We start from the raw sequence: 15,422 nt of genomic DNA on the forward strand, positions 1-15,422 counted from the left end.
ACATCACCACCATCCACTCTGATGTCCCTTGCAGGCTGCTGTGGGGAACCGGCACTCCTCCGAATGCGGCGCAGAACAGACCGACTCGCTGGCTCCATTCCACTCTCCTTCTGCTCCCTGTCAAGGGGTTGCTCCAGCATCTGCCGCTTCGGCATGCCCCTGGCATGCACACAAGGCCCCTTGCCAGAGCTGGGAGTACCTCTGTCCACACACACCCCATCAATCCAGAGGACAAGGCTGCACCAGTCTCAGCTCACTGCTCCCATGCACTGCCTTCACTGAGATAGGTAGGGGGTGCAGGTCACTCTTTCGGCTCTCTTCTTGCCTTTTACATGGGGCCTGAGAGTTGCTCTAACTTTTACTGCCCACAAGATGTTCTAAAATACTACTATAACTGCTGACGATCACCAGTGTACAGAAAAGCGGAGCCCTATTTCCTTTGCCCTGTGTATGCTCTTGCATTGGCCTCAGGAGCCAGGGTTGATAAAGAAGCTTCCCATGATGACTTTACAGTCCTGCATGAACAGCGGCGGGCAATTAGTTTGGCTGGAGGGCCACTTAATGAGCTTTGGTGGGCTGTCAAGGGCTGCATGGGTAGTCCTGCCCCTTGACAGTTGCCCTGCTCCCAATTGCCGTTTTGGGGCCAAGAAGTCCTGCCCCCTAACCCTGACCTTTGCCACTGGAAGTCCCTCCCTTTGAACCCCACCCCCAATACTCCTTTTGAGAGGGCGGGGGTTGCCAACTTAGAACCAGGAAAAAACCAAATCATACACTAAAGGTCAAACACCTACTATAACATATTTTAATTTTATTACAAAAAATATTTTTGTCATGATTTGTGTTTGCATAGTGCATATAGAGGTGATTCCATAATAATGCAAAAATGAAGTCTTACTCTTGTATACTATGTGCATATATATGGTGGGGTGTGGGTGTGTGTATATGGTGGGGACCCCCCACACATTCCCCTACATGGCGTATGACCCCCATTGCCAGCAACATTGGTAGGCGCGGGTCTCAGGGTGCTCGTGCCCGGTGCAGGCGCTGGCACTCAGTAGGGCACAGCTCCAGCCAGTGCTGCATATGGAGAAGAGGGGAGGGGGAGTGCAACCTGGCCAGCCACCTCTATTGCAGAGGCTCTGCACTGTGCACCTGCAGCTCCCACACTCGCACCAGGGAAGCCCCTTGCTGCACCGTGCGGGGAAGCAGGGGGCAGGACTCCCTGCACTCCATGTGGAGTCTGGGGACCTGCATGGCAGGGGGCAGGGAAGGCAACGCAGCGCTGGTCAGCACTGCAACCCGCTGGGCGCCAGTGTCTGTGCTGGGCACAAGCACTCTGAGCCCCCCCAGCTCCTGCTGCTGCTGGCAGCAGGGGCTGCATGCCATGTGGGGGAGTGGGGGAGGGATGCCCACACTCCACACTCTCCCTCCCACCCATGCTCTGCCCAGCCGAGCTCTGAGCTCCTGGTGCCTCCCTGGGTGCGGGCTCTGCACTGCGCTCTGCTCTTCTGCCCAGCTACAGCTCCACCACCTCTGCCCTGGCGCCCACCGCTTCCCGAACTGCTGCCACAAGTGAGCTGGATGCAGGGGAAGCCAAGCAGGCTCCCAGGGGGGCAGCTGCAGCATGGGCAGTGGCAGCCCCACTTGGAAGCTGCATGCTGACGGGAAGGGACTGGACCCTTTTGCCCACAAAGGTGTGAACGAAGTGCCATAGGGTATGTTGTGGGGTGTGCGTATACATGGGCACCTCACTCCTGACCTTGCCAGCGGAAGGGCTGAGTTGGGTGCAATTCGTTGGTGGGCATACTGGGCTTGATGAAAGTGCCTGGCAGGCCAGATTCAGCCCACGGGCCATATTTTGCCCACCCCTGTACAAGATCCTTCCCCAGCCAGCTATGGCTTGGGACACCACCCTATATTATTTTTAAGAAAGGGCTGACAAAAGAAAACTCAGCAAAAAGAAAGACAGAACACAGGGCACAGAGAGATGCAGTAGCACACAAGAAGAGAACATAATGCATCAGTCATGTATAAAACAGAAAACAAATCCACAAGACTGGATTAAGCTAAAATGGAAGAGGAAGATGACATGATAGAAAAACATGAAGACTTTAGTTTACCCCCTGAGAAGTTTCAGGGATTAGCTTTCAGTAGTTACTCAGACTCCATACTGCAAGCTCTCTATTTTTCATCTGTCATGAGTGACCAAGAGAGAGGTGGCAGATGCTACAATTTGGCTGTGGCTTCTGGTTCAGCTGCTATGAGCCATCCAAAAGGTTCTGATACAGGGAAGGAGAGGCATCTTCTAAAAAACCATCTGTCACCATAAGGAAAAGGGGACAGAGCTTATTAACAACACTGGAACATTTTTCTCTATTTTGTTGTTGTTTAAAGAGAAGCGAGGCCTTGATCCAATTCCTTCTGAAGTTCATGGCAAGGGGTTGGAAAGACAAGTCTGGAGACTGAAACCAGCTCATTACCCACATCACAGGTACAGCACAAGCAGTGGCACTGCAAAATCTGTTTAAGCTGTCCCTAGCATGCTTCAGTCCTGCCCAGTAGAGATTAGCACTTGAGGCAGGATGAGAGTTGATTCTTCACATCCAGTCACAGTCCACTGCCTCTTCTGAAATGGCCAGCAAAGGTTCCCATTTTGTGACAATTCAGCAGCAGTGGGGGGGGGGGGGGTTCAGTAAAACGGCTCCGCAGCCTCTCGACACTCATCTTAATCAATTTGATGGCTACAAATGCAATGGCTTGGCTAGAGATCACCTGGCTAATCAAAGCCAGGTGCTTCTGAACATTAAAGGTTTGGTCCTGCATTGTAGAGCCAATGGATTTTTGTTATTAACTTTAATAAGAGCAAGATCAAGCCCTGCTTTCTCATTCAAAATAAGAGAAAAAATGTTTTATAATAGAAGGGGGGGAGGGAAATAGAATGCGATTCTTCTACAATAAAAGCAAATCTAGGGGTTTGGGGTTAGCTATGCAGCCTGTTAAAAGGTTTAAGATTTCAAATGAAAAAAGGGTTGAGGTTTGATGAGCTATAGTATCCCTGAACAAGTTGAATCTGCATTTCCATATTAGAAGTAAAAATCAAAGCATAGCGTTAAAACAAAGGGCACTTTGCCTGCCACAAAGTTTAATCAAATCAATATTGTTCGATGCTACTGTTATATACTTCACTTTGTTAAAAAAGTGGGGGGGTGTGCTGTGCATCTGAATTAGTCTAATAATCCAAACAAATGCTAAAACAACTAAGTTTTTTTTTGTTACTGCCTCCTTCATTAGGAAGAATAAGAACCATGCTGGTCGATATATGCAATGTCAAACAAATTGTTGAATGGTTAGTACATTTGATTCGTATTCGGCAAAAAAAGCCAAAGATCACCAGGTGAGATCACCAGGTGAGTAATCAAGAGCATCTTAAATCCAGAGGGATGCATTTTCAAATAGCCTCCTGAACCAGGTCAACAACATTTTCAAATACATCCACTTTCAGGTGCAGAAGCAAATATTCATGTGCAAATATACATTTGATTACACACTGTTATCTATTTTGCACATGCATCTCTGGATACAAATGGATGCACCCCCAAATACTGCAGGTCTAGTGGGCTCAAGCAAGCTTTGATCAATTTATTCTATGAAAATTGTTGTTTACCAGCTTCTTACTCTTTGCAACTTATTTCTGGGTTTATTCTTTCTGAGTGAATTCAATTGCAGGTCTTCACTCGGAGAACTGGACTACCAAACAAGACGGATTGTGAAAAGCTGAATCAAACATCCTGTGAGAGATGATACACTCAAAAAAAAGGTCATCCACACCCATTCTACATCCATTACACTACTGGTATTTAACAACAAAGCTCCTGATGGTTGAACAAGCTCTTCTGTTTATCTTGAAGATCTCTGTGAAATTTTATATTTGCCCAGCATGATGTGACCCTGGTCTGTGACTAATGACTTCTAGGTGCAAGTGAAATATAAATAACAGTCGAAACATCAGCAATCCTAACTATAGGACTAAAAATGGTAAGCCTTGGGCCTTGTCCAAAACCAACTGAGACAACAGGCATTTTTCCATCCCCTTGGTTCAAGCCTTTTGGAAAAAAGATTGGGTTAAACGTCAGGGATCATAACTTGTAAAACAATCTCTTTCTGCTTAAAATTTGCCTGGGTCTCCTTTCCATTTCAGCTGGGTTTCACTGGTGTGGATATCAGCTTTTGCATACTGCACACATGATTTCATATACTTGCACACACGTGAAATCATACAACCAAGAACCTTCGCTGCCATCAGTGCAAGTGGTGCTACCTTTTCCTGCTTCACTTTTCCATACACGGAAGAAAGATTGAGAAGTATTAACTATAAGCCCACCGGACTCATCTTCTGAGCTCATTGACTGAAATAAATGACCTCGCTCCCATTGACTTAAATGGTACGTTAGGTGCAGAGTGCCTTCAACAGCCAGTGGTTACTGAAGATGCATGGCCCCTTCCAAGCTCTATATGATAAGCACAGCAGCTGTCAAGAGAACTCTGTGCTCACTCTTGAATTTTTCTGTATCTTCCCTACTTACTCCTAGGCAGCTTCACTACCCTCTGCAAAGATAGTAAGTACTCCAGAAAAGTGATTGCAACAGTTAGATTTATAACCAATATGCAAAGAAACTCAATATAATTATCTTACATTACGTACTTCACTGGTCTCACGATTATAATTATTACAGTGGGTAATTTTTTTTTAAATAAAAAACAATAGGAAAATCAAGATGATATAGCAACAAAAGTCAGTTATGATATGGTATAAAATGCAAGTATTGAAAAGCCAGATAATGTGTAATTAGACATAAAATGTATTCAAGCATATATTTACAGTGTTCATTACAATGCATTGTAACAAGTCACTAGAGATAAAAATAAGCTCCAAATATAATAAAAGTCACCATCAATTTTGCATGCCAGAGGAACCCTTAAAAGTAAGTAAGAAAGTTGGTTCCATTTTGCAAATAAACTTCACATTAAAAACAGCTATACACCAAAGGCAACTCTCTATACACTCTTCATATACTTTTTCAGGTACACTATTTCCCTGTATTTACTTCAAAAAAAAATCTTTTTACCAGCTATCAGATACATTTTGTATTAAACCAATCAGAAACAAGGGGGGGTGGGGAGAGTGAAGTCTATTTGTATGCTGAAGCTATATCATATAAAAAATAGCTTAAGAACCCACTGTATTCATAACCTCAGCTTCAGTACAAATGCTGTAGTCATTAAAAAGAAATATAGTGTGGCAGGCCTGGATTTATCACTGGAGTTTGCTCAGTGCTGTAAAGAATGTCCTCTATTAATGACAACAGCTGTTGGTTTAATAACCCTAGAAAAGATCATTAAATTCCTTCACATTTCCCAGAAACAGATGGAAGAAATGCAAAAGTGTTAAAACATATGGGGGAACATATTGAAATCCAGCAGTCTCCTGCAGTGGCTAGGCAGTCTAATACTATAATCTCTCATCTTACATCAGTCTACTCTTAGGTGCTTAAGGTGTATGCGTTGAAAAGATTATGTAAATACTGAGGAGAGGAAGAGGAAGCATGGCAGGCTGTCGGTAGCATTTGCTTTGACATTTTACCATAACTTGCTGCATGTTCACAGTTAATTATTTCTCTTCTGCTATACTTCCCTATTAAGCACTTCCTTCAGTTTTGATATTTTTTTAATTAAAGAGCTCTGCAAAAAAGAGAATCCTTTCATGATAGAGCAACAAAATATTCTTATGAATGAAAATTCACTCACTACCAGCTCTCTGTTGGCAAAAGGCCAATGACAACCAGGGGTTTAGCCACCAACTTCAACAGGAGCCATTTCAGACCTTGAATATGGGTACATCATTGCTGGAGTTGGGAGACGCGGCTAAACCACAGGCAGCCACACACGAGCTCACTGTATCTCGTTGCTCAGGATCAGGGCCAGGCTGATCATGTCACTGCAGTTTTTTGCCCGGTTTAGATTAAAGTTAGGTTGTATATGCCTATATGTGCTGCAATTACTTTTTGTTGCAATGCAGACATACCCTTAGTAATGACTAGGGAAGTGATTCTCAACCAGGGTGCCATGAGTTTCTTTCAAGGGTGCACAGCATGTCACACGATGTTTGTGGCCCCTTTAGGCGAGCAAACACGATTCACAAGAAAAACCAAGAGATTTCAAATAGGAATCCATAGCATCACAAGCATTCAGACCCATTGTGAGCTTTCTGAGGTTTTTGCAGCTGTAGAATTGCTAAATTATTTTTCTGTAGTCAAAAAAAAAAAAAAGAGAGAGAGAGTGAAAACTAAGAGCTGTCATTTTCCAAGGGGTGTCTCAAGTCTAAAAAGGTTGAGAACCACTGTACTAGGGGAAATTAAACTAAGTCAAAGTTCAACGTGAGCCTACTTATCTCATCATGTTGGCATGATTAAAGTATACCAGGGTTGGAAATCAGTGCTGTATCTGGCTGCCTTTGACTGCCCATTCCAAACTGCCAGTTTCCAGATAGATCTACTAGTAGTGGTAGCCTGCAAAGGGAGTTTGGAGCAAGGCTTAAACTCATGCCTGTGGTTTGATAAGCAAGACACCATAACCACCGTTCCCCTGTACTTCTTGACATCATTAAGTAGACAGGGGATAAGAACTTCTAACAACAGCAGAGTAAGCCTTACTGTTATTGGCGTTAATAATAGGTAGGATAAGAATGATTTGTGCTATCATAGTGCCTAAGGCCCCTATTAATGCACTAGGTATCAGTGGATCTGAGGCTATGTACAAATATATATTAGTAAGATGATAGGGGGCACGTCTACATGAGACGCTGACTACGCGGTCTTTACTGCGCAGTGATTTAGTGCTTGTATAAACAAGTACTGAATGACTGCACAATAACTGGAGTTACTGCAGTCGCACCAAGGAATAGCTATTTCATGATGCTGACTGCGCCGTAGCTTGTGACTATTGTGCAGTAGCATCAGGTCACACTTCCTGCCACATGACGCTACTACACAGCAGTCATGGACTACTGCACAGTCAACATCTCATGTAAACATGGCCAGTGAGTCTCATTATCCTTTTAGTTACAATAGTGTTAAAAGACTTACACTGATGCAGGCAAGAAGAAAATCAGGTATAATGCCTGTGGCTCTAGGAGCTCCCAGCATAGCAGAGAATGGTGCATCCAATGGGTATAGCTACAAGTTTGAGTTGAAAAAGGGATTCTGGAGTATCAAAGGTCACTACAGAAAGGTTTTTTGCAAGAAATATGTATTAAGAAAGGAGCACAAGAAAAATATACAGGTATAAATCTAAGGGATAGCATGGAGGACATTTCAATATGGCGTATATAGGGGCATTTTTCTGCTCAAGGGAACAATTTTTTCATTCTAACTGAAATTCAAGAAATCTTATTTTTCTGGATGACTCATGCTGAGATAGTACCAAAGACCCCTGTGTCATTTGTGGGACCAAGAATCATTTTTCTAAGCCTCATCTATTTTCTCTTCCTTCTTGCCAGTACAATACAACAGCTGTGTACATGGTCCATACGGAAACACAATGGAACGAAAGACAGTCTCAAAATAAAAAATGTCACTGTGACCCATCTCATTTCTCTCAGTTCCCACCTGCTATTACTCGGTCTCCTGCTAGTGAAAACAATTTACTGCTGTTATTAACCTTTGGGAATGACTGAAAAAAAATGTTTTTTAACTTTAAGTTTAGTCATGCAAAGTAGGACTCCAGCCCTGCACCACTAAATTAGACTGCTTAACTTTAAACATATGAATAGTGGCGCTGACTTCAAAACCCTGCACTGAAGCCAAAGCATTCAGTACCTCACAGGATCAGACCTTTCAGTTGTTCCAATTCATATGATAAATCGTGTGAATCATTAAAAAGGATCTAAACTTATTCTCTCTATTAGGTTCTTCTATTGCTGGAATCGTAACAAGATCTGAGTGGGCGGTCCAATAAAATATATTAAGGATAGCACAGAGATGTCCTTTTAAACAAACAGTGTGGTTCAGTGTACAGGCCACAAGAGCAGGATGCTGGACCCTTAGTGGTAATGAAGCTATAACAAGTCACACTAGCTGGATCTGCTATGTCACCTTAGATGAATAACTTCACCTCTCTGGGCACCTATACACATAACGGACCTCAGCTACAATTCGTGCTAGTTAGCACACGTTGGAGCAGACTCGATTAATCAAGTCTGCTGTGAGTGTGCTGGAGCGTGCTAATTAGCATGCTCCAGCAGCCATGGTGTTATATGTATTCAGCATCCCCGCATTTCAAAATGGGAGCAGAATGAGCTTCAGTTAAATCACCCCTACTGCCATTTTGAAGCATGGGATGCTGAATACAGGTCATGCCATGGGACCTTTAATTACAGCAGCTCTCAGAGCCGCTCTAATTAAAGCACCTCCCCCCTTCAGCCCGGAGTATGTGTATAGATGCCCTCTGTGTCTAAAATGGGGAAAACACTCACCCATACCTTTACATGTCAAAGGCTCTGGCATTCACAGATGAAAAATTCAATATAATTAATGAGTCTTATTATGGGCCTATGAGTTGGCATTTTGTGTCTACTCATTTCCATTAATATCTCACTTAGGAATAAGTTGGACATTTTTGCTTTTTAAATGTAGGGGTAAGATTTTCAAAAGTACCACTTAGGGGGAAGCCCTACTTTGTAAATATTTTAAGTGTGCAGAACACAAAGACCCTCTGACTTCTAACAAAACCCGGGCTCCTAAGGCCAGATTTTTAAAGGTATGCAGCTTAAGTACCTAAATCCCATTGATTTTCAATGAAAATTGGGCCACTAACCTGTTTAGGCAATTTGAAAAACCTACTAAACTAAGCACCAAACTGCATCTTAAGATACCCAAATACCTTTGCAAACAGTCCCTTTTCAAAATGGGGCTCAAGGTATGTTGATGCTCTGGTCACAAGACTGACTACAACTCACATAGACAGAGCCAAACTCACTTTAAACTGGCTACAGCAGGCGCTGATAAGCAGCGTAACCACAAAAGCATGGCAATAAGTACAGAGGACTGAGATAGATAGGTAGACACAGACAATCTATGATGAGGTTTAGGATACTGTAGTTTCACAGGAGATAGTTTAAAGCTACCCTGGATGTGTCTACATGAGCTGCAGTCACCATAGGTCTAACAAGTAGTTTCTTTACCCTGGGCAACAGTGGCAGCTGGGCCAACGGTAGCCATCACTCTTGCACCCCCTCAAACATCAGTGCCTGGTGCGGTGCCCTGCTCCCACTCCTCTCAGTACACTGCTGCAACCTGCACCTTCGGTTGCAGCAAAGACAACAAGGCATTTGGACAATGTTCCCGCAGAACTGCAATACCTGGTAGGGTGAGTTGTCATCTCTCCCTTTAAAAAGGAATAAAAGAAAATAAAAAGTCACAAATCTTCTGCGAAAGCACAGTGTGCTCTGCAGGCCAAACAGGAACAGCACTGAATAGATTCCCTGCTGAGCCCTCCGCACCAGAGAAAACATCACCACCATTATTATTTAACATTTATATTCCAGTGGCACCTAGACAACTTAAGTAGGCCGGAGCCCCATTGTGCAAAGCGCTGCAGATACAGACAGGAAATGACAGGCCCTGCCCAAAGAGATTAGTTGCCTTGAAAAAGATCCTATTTGGAAAAGTTATAAGGGATGCAACAGCGTTTCCTGAATGTGAATAAATATAAATGAAGCAGGTGAAATTTTTATGTTACAGTAATCAGCCTTAGTCTAGTGTAATAAAACAAACCAACCATAATGGCTACAATACATTCCCTGAAACCTGGGGAACTTCCCCCAATGCAGGGCACAATAATGCTTGAAAGAATCAAAGAGAAAACTCCACCCAACCTAAGTTACATCTGCTTAGGCACTGTCTATCGCAGCCACCTTGGTCGTGGGCATTTGCAAACAGGCTGTTAACAGCCTCCCTCCATATAGTGACAAAGCTCAGTGGTAGCTCCCTATTGTGAGCAGCTACCCCCAAAAGGCTACCTGACTGTCTGCTCTCGATCCCAGCGCATTCTACATTCGTACATAAAACCAGTGTAAATTACACCAGGGGACGTCATCAACTGTCCAACCAGTTGTCGGTATGATAAATCACATGGGGGAAAGGGTGATGCGGATCAAAAGAAAGAAATGGCTCTGTTACAGGCACTTCTCTAGTTGAATTTATCAGACTTTGATAGAACTGAACTCAGAGGGTATGAAGACACACGAAGCCCTAAGCCTAAGGGAACTTAACCTGACAAACAAACCTTTCCCATTCAATGGGGTTATTTTGGGGGGGAGGCAGGGGGTTGGCATTCCAAACGACATGGCAAAGATGTCTTACTAATTCTCAAACAGAGAGAAATTAATCTGGCTTCTACAGCAAACAGATTCAAATGTAGCAAACCATCTCACAATTTTTCCTTACAAGGCTGAGGCACTCAGAGTTAAATATCCTATATTACTGATATGAGTGATATATTTTACCATTAGATTTGATTTTATTGTCTCCATTGTGGATCTGTGTACAACAATATTATAGATTCATGTCTTGATTTACTACTATATTGATAATAATGGGTTTATGTGGGTGGGCTCTATTTTTAGCATAATATTTGTAGTTCGGTTACTTTGTTCGAACATATTTATATTACAGTTGTATGCGTGTTATGTGTTGTCTTTGGGAGCATGGCATTTTGCCAGAATCCTTAATAAATTGAATTGAAATGTAATTGAATTGATGTCTCACTAAGGATGGCAAAAAAAGTCAACTGAGCGCTTCACCTGAATAAGAAGCCTGTTTAATTAGAGCACCGTACAATCCTGCACATGTGCAGTGAAGAATAGAGTGGTCCTGACAGGAAGGAAACTGGAAATGAAAGCTGGTTGCATCGTGAAAGAAAAAGATCTCTGTGCATAAATTAGCTGATGGAGAAAGAAAAAAGTAATGCATTTTGTTTTTCCCACTAGAAGTATATTCAGCCACCCATGAAGTTAGTAAGATAGAGAAAAGACATCCAAGTCTTCTGCTCATGCAAATTAATATTGATTTACGCCAGCTGGGGATGTGTCCCCAGACACATGTATCCAAGAGATAATGTTGCCAAACCTTTCTTGGACAAGTCGTTTGCACTGAATACTTGAACGAGCTCTAGTGGAAACGCTGATGGCTCAGGTCTCTCATCTGCACTGCTGAATTACTCTGGTAGGAAGACAAGGACTAACGCATTTGGAGGTGAAATCCAGGCATAGGGACTTCCTGACACTGCAGAACCTGGCTGAAGATCAGCAAAAGATTTTTTGACTGAAAATTCAAAAGAGATTTTCGTCTATCTTTATCTGTAACCAATTTAAACATGTTCAGGAGATATGTAGGTGGGCTGAAGAAGGATGGACTTGTTAATACACTGGATGGGGACTCAGGGGCCAGATACAGACGTTACACCGGTATAAGCAACTGGAAACTAGTCTATACCTGTAACAGACGGCAGTTTGGCACGCACAGGCTGGATTAAAAATGGTGGAACTTGGTCTAAGATTTGCCCCCACTACCAAAGGGTGAATTTGTCTTCTGCTCTCTACCAATCTAAACTACAGAAAACCATGTAATTTAGAGCAATTCCGCCTTGGGCTTTTTGAATGTCCTGTGCCTAGCCAGGAGGTCGGGGCTTAATGCTTATTCAACTGTGAGCAACAAATCTCATTTTTCTGTGCTGGAGTTCTCCGTCTTTAAAATAAGAGATGGTAATACAGCTCCTCCTCACAGGTGTGTTGTGAAGATAATGATTCCATACACTGCCCATTAGCACCAAAGGGAATTGTTTTCCATTGACTTCAATGGGCCTTGGATTGAGCCCAAATGTATCAAGATGCATGAAATGCTGAGATACAGTGATAGAAGGGGGTTGACTGATAGACAGGTCCAGACATCAAAATCCCTGGGAAAGTATGCCATTTCTAATGTCAGCAAAAGAATAATTTCCTAAGAGTCTGCCACAGCAAATGAATTAATGCAGAGTGATACTTAAAAGCCAGTAAATCTGCAGTGCCACCCAATATATTTTAAGTGCTCCCTTTTCATCCTCAAATGCTTTTAAGAAGAGACATTCCAGCTTTGTTACCTGCTTGGATTTCATTTCTTTTGCCTCCTTTAATGTTTTAACACCCTTTTTCTATTAGTTTGCTTGTGAAGCATTTGAAAAAAAAATTGGAGGAGTCTTTAGTATAGCAGATGCTCTTCCTTTTGGAGGCATAACTTCACTTGCTTTATTTTTCTTTCCTCCTAACATTTCACCCTCATTATCATAGGTTTCATCAGAGGATTTAAATTCAAACTTGTTATTTGGGGCTTCAAAGGCTCAGGCTGGGATTGGAAAAATCTGTTCAGATGTTTCATACAAATATATGGTAATTATCAAAAGATGAAGTTTATTCCAGGATTCTGTTGAGCATGTGTATAGCACCATGAGAATCACACACCTCGTATAAAGAAAAGAGGAGGGCAAAACAGTTGGTGTCATTGTTAATTACTGAGTTATGTCAAATCTTTGTTTACCTTTAATGTGTGCTCTCCACCCCCTCCACCTCCCACACATACACATACCCCCACCTGCCAATGCTCACGATTGCATTATATCATCTAATCACTTCCTAGTTTCCAAACACTTAATGGTCTTGAACCTTAACTCCTTCCACATCAGTCTGGGCAGGACATGATTTTCCTCTCACTCGCGCTTGTTTTAAACTGGGGTAAAGGTGCTTGGACAAAGGATGGCTCAGTAATTTGAGTGATCTATTGGGATGGAGATCTAAATTTGATTCCTTGCCTTTCGACTTTGGTGCCTAACTCTCACTGGGCACACCTACACGTGCATTAATGCACTTTTGCTACTGCACATTCAGGTTAGTACCTCCAATATGAGGTACTACGTAAATGCGCAGTAGCAGAGCCGCACAGTCTTTTTGTGATGCTTAATGATGCCATAGACTAATTCTACTGGCATTAGCAGAATTTTTGCCGTGACATGCTAATGCACAGTACAATTTGTCTACTGCGTGCGCATTAGCGTCTCGTGTAGATGCACACACTGAGTCACAGAACTCCTGGGCAAATCCACATTTTCCTTCAACCCTATGGATATCAATGGTAGTTAGGCACTAATCTACCTTTGTGAATCTGAGCCTTAGTTACTCTATGCCTCAGTTTCCCTTCTGCAAAACAGGGATATTAAAATTTCCCAAGCTCACAGGGGTCAGAAGCAGCATGTTAGAGATGGAAACATATTCAGGTATTACAATGATGGAGGGACTATATGAGTGCTTCAAGAAGCCTTCAGTAGACCTACTACTCAGGCTTTACACTGATATGAGAAAGAAAATACCCTTCTGCACCCAAGGGTACAAAATTGGGGAGGAGTCATCTGCTCCCTTGGAACTAGCAAAAGCTACTCCCTGGCGCTGTAAGGAGTTGAAGCTTCACTGAGTGCTCCTCCTGACAGAGAAAAAAAACTTAAGTAAACAGAAAGGGGATCTTCTCTGTAGACATGACACTGACCTTGTAATTCCCTGGCCCTACAGCTGGCAGACTGACAAGCACAGTTTGGATTCCAGTGTTACCATCCATGGTCCGCCGGGCCTGGGGAGTTTCGAGAGGAAGGGAATGGTGGTGTAACTAGATAGCAGTGGGGCTGATTGGCAACAGTAAGTAAACAGGCACAGCTAGGAAAAGAGCAAGGGAAGAATAGGTGGGTACAAGACCAGTAAGACACAAAATAGTGACAGCAGTAGCTAACAAAGACTGCAGAGCTAGCAGGATTCCCTCCTATCCACACCCGTATGTGACAGAATTGGGTATAGGAAGGAAACAGAGTAATTTACCTGGTAGGAAACTACTTGTAAATAGCTCTATTATTATAATAATAATAATAATAATAATAACAACAACAACAACCCATCTCCAAATAGAGCAACACTAGATGGCTTGAAAGCTCCTTATTGGCTACTTCCTTTGGGAGAAAATAAGCTTAGAGAAAGGTCACCCATTTTTCAGCTGTGCTTATGTCTTCCAAAAGTAGCAGTGATAGCAACAACACAATATCTCTGAGCACATGTTAAGAATCAGAGTGTTTTTAAGTCTCTATTAAATCCATTGGAAAAATAACCACGCCTACTATAATGCTATTACACTTGATATTCATAACAACCTAATCCCCAAATGTAATTATACCAAAGGATATCTCTATATTTATCTATCAATGACAGCTGTGAGTGCTTACCCAACTTTGCAAGAGAAAAAAAATCAGGCTCAGCCTGTCTAAGGATGAGCAACCAAAAATTAGAAGCCTCAGATTAGCCATATGCTGCCCCTCAAAGATCACGTTTGCTTGTATAAGACTATCAGGTTTAACTGCAACATGATGTATGGGATATTGCAGTTTAGCCAGTTCAGGAGAACACCTATGAATCAACCCAGGGAATTTATGCATGCTCCCTAAAATCCAAAAACAAGGGAACCCTGGCAGACCTGTCAAAACCAACCAGGGAACTTAAACTGAGGGAATATCAGGTTTCATCAAATCAATCCAAAAACCGCTTGTCACCAAAAGAGCGAGTTTTGTTCAAGACACAACAGACTTTCTACAAAAACTTAAAAACAAAGACCACCTTCCCAGCAACACCCTCCTAGCCACTATTGATGTTAGCAGCTTATATACCAACATCCCACACCAGGATGGCATCCAAGCCTGCCTTACATACCTGCAAGAGCAAGTCAGAGTACAGACCCAAAGATATTACTGACCTTATACACTTCATCCTCACACACAACAACTCAATAACCAACACCTCCTCCAGACCATGGGCAACAAAATGGCCTCACAGTATGCCAACCTTTTTATGATCCACCTGGAAGAAGAACTCCTCAAGGAGAGCATCATCAAACCCTTGCTATACTTAAGATATATCAATGACATCTTCACCATTTGGACTGACAACCTGCAATCTCTGATTGAGTTCCATCAGAAATTCAACAATCATCACCCCTCCATCTGACTCTCTCTTGAATACTCCAGCACCAACATCCCCTTTTTAGACACGATGATCACTATCCCAAATGGCAAAATACAGATCGTGATATACAAGAAACCCACGAACCAACATACATATCTGCACAGAACCAGCAATCGCCCTAAACACACCAAGAAAGCTGTAATATACAGCCAAGTCCTCCAATATCACTGAATTTGCACTGAGGAGGACACCCAGAATTGCCACCTCGCAAATCTCAAAAGGGCTTTCACTCAACAAGGACACTCCTCCACAGAGATAGATTGCACTTTTGAAAGTACCA

This window comes from Alligator mississippiensis, chromosome 14, assembly GCF_030867095.1.
Source record: "Alligator mississippiensis isolate rAllMis1 chromosome 14, rAllMis1, whole genome shotgun sequence".
Lineage (NCBI taxonomy): Eukaryota > Metazoa > Chordata > Crocodylia > Alligatoridae > Alligator > Alligator mississippiensis.